This window comes from Schistocerca piceifrons, chromosome 3 (genome assembly GCF_021461385.2).
Source record: "Schistocerca piceifrons isolate TAMUIC-IGC-003096 chromosome 3, iqSchPice1.1, whole genome shotgun sequence".
NCBI lineage: Eukaryota > Metazoa > Arthropoda > Insecta > Orthoptera > Acrididae > Schistocerca > Schistocerca piceifrons.
Genome location: NC_060140.1, coordinates 908,000,850 through 908,002,950, shown reverse-complemented (window position 1 = coordinate 908,002,950; position 2,101 = coordinate 908,000,850).

Here is a 2,101-nt window from a genome sequence, read left to right as displayed (position 1 = left end):
TCCAGGGGGCAGGCCTTTCATCCTTCACTCACCCCTGCTACTTCTTTTAAATTTTTCACAAGAACCATATACCATCCACAAATGAACGGTGAAGGAGTAAATATAAGCTGTTCCCAAAAAAGAGCGATCACCAGTGAACTAGTTCCCAAGGATGAAAGAGTTTGCCCATCTCTAGTGGGCATCATTAAAACAAAGGAGTTTTTCGTTGCAGTGGAATCTTCTCACGAAATTTCGATCACCAAATTTCTCCTCCGAATGCACAAATATTTTGTTGACGCCGACTTACATAGGGAGAAACGATCATCATAATAACATAAGGGAGAAAAGAAATTTGTGGCAGAATATGACTAGAAGAAGGAATCGGTTGGTAGGACGCATTCTGAAAAATCGAAAATCAAGGGCTCAACAATTTAGATGGAAATTGGAAATTTGTAATAAGTTCCTATGGGACCAAACTGCTGAGGTCATCGGTCCCTAGACTTACACACTACGTAATCTAACTTAAACTAACTTACGCTAAGGGCAACACACACACCCATGTCTGACGGAGGATTCGAACCTCCGACGGAGGGAGCCGGCCGAACCGTAGCAAGGTGCCTTAGAGCGCGCGGCTACCCAACGCGGCAACAATTTAGAAATGGAGGGAAACGAGGGGAATAAAAATCATAGGAGACCAAGGGATGAATACAGTAAGCAGATTCAGATGGGTGTTGTTTGCAGTAGGTACTCGGGGATGAAGAGGCTTGCACAGGATGGAGTACCATGGAGAGCTTCAACAAACAGTCTTTGGTCTGATGACCACAACAACAACAACATCCTTATATATGGTGATGTGTTCGTGACGTTTCCATACTTTTGTACACCTCCTATTCAGGTTTTCTTTCGGGACATACCACATCCCCCACCACAAGCGCTGCTCGCTCCTCAGCTGACAGACAATTGAAAACATTTTGGAGGGACTGCGTCCAGTTGATCGCTCTAGGGAGTGGTTTGGCTACCGGCTGACTATGCGATGTATCTTATCCTTACCCATCTGCACTGCACACAAGACCACAGGTGATATGGGGATTCCCAGTTAGCTTAGGGAGCCGGGAGGGGGGCGGGGGTGAGCTTTTGGCGCTCGCAAAAGAGGCGCATAGTCAATGTTGCAAGAGCAGTCCATGGAGTGAACGAGTATGAGTCAGGGCTCAGGAGCCATCGGATCGAGTAGGGGCACGAAGTTTTTATGCAGTCATAGATGTGGTGCCATATGGAACAGCACACTTTTCTTTACGGCGGTTGAGCGGAATCTTAAAGGCCAATGGCTAATTCGAGTGAAAATATGGGTAGTGTGAGTGTTCACGGAAACTGAGCTGATTTTTGATCGACGTAAGGCTTTTTTCATGTCCTGGAGATGTAATAAACCCTGTATTATTCATATAGTATTTAATTTCAGGATCTCGTTTCATCACAATAATATGTTCACTGAGTCAGTTATAGTGAAGATTGTCAGACACACGGGCGCACGTCCATGGAAGTTATTATCGTGATACTTGTATCTCAGGATCAATTTGACCAATAATGATCATAGTCCATTTCTGAATTAATGCGACAGCAAACAACGGGTCAATCAAATGGCATAACATAAATTCACCAAATGACCGGGCACATTACAACAGAGAGAGATAGCTCTTTTGTTTTAAATTAAACTTTATACACAAGAAAATCAGGATATCAAATACATTGTAATGTTGATGCATTAATTTGTTCTGAAAGCGGTGCTGATATTCAAGACAATAAAAGCGGGTTAAAACCTGTGAGCTATCTGGGGAAGTTAACCTTGCATTACTGAGTAACTGTTTTTTACCAGGTATCCAGTCTAGCTTACCAAATTCCCAACCAGACTAACATTAATTATAATCTTTTAGTACTCATCTTACGATAAGCGGTGATATATATATATATATATATATATATATATATATATATATATAAAGACAATTTAAATAAATCATTTTATATTTGGACATTTATTTTAACATTGATCATTGTTGCGTTAAAATTTCAGCATATTAAACTTGACTCTTAACTAGACTGGTGCCTTATTTAGGATTGTGAAAAT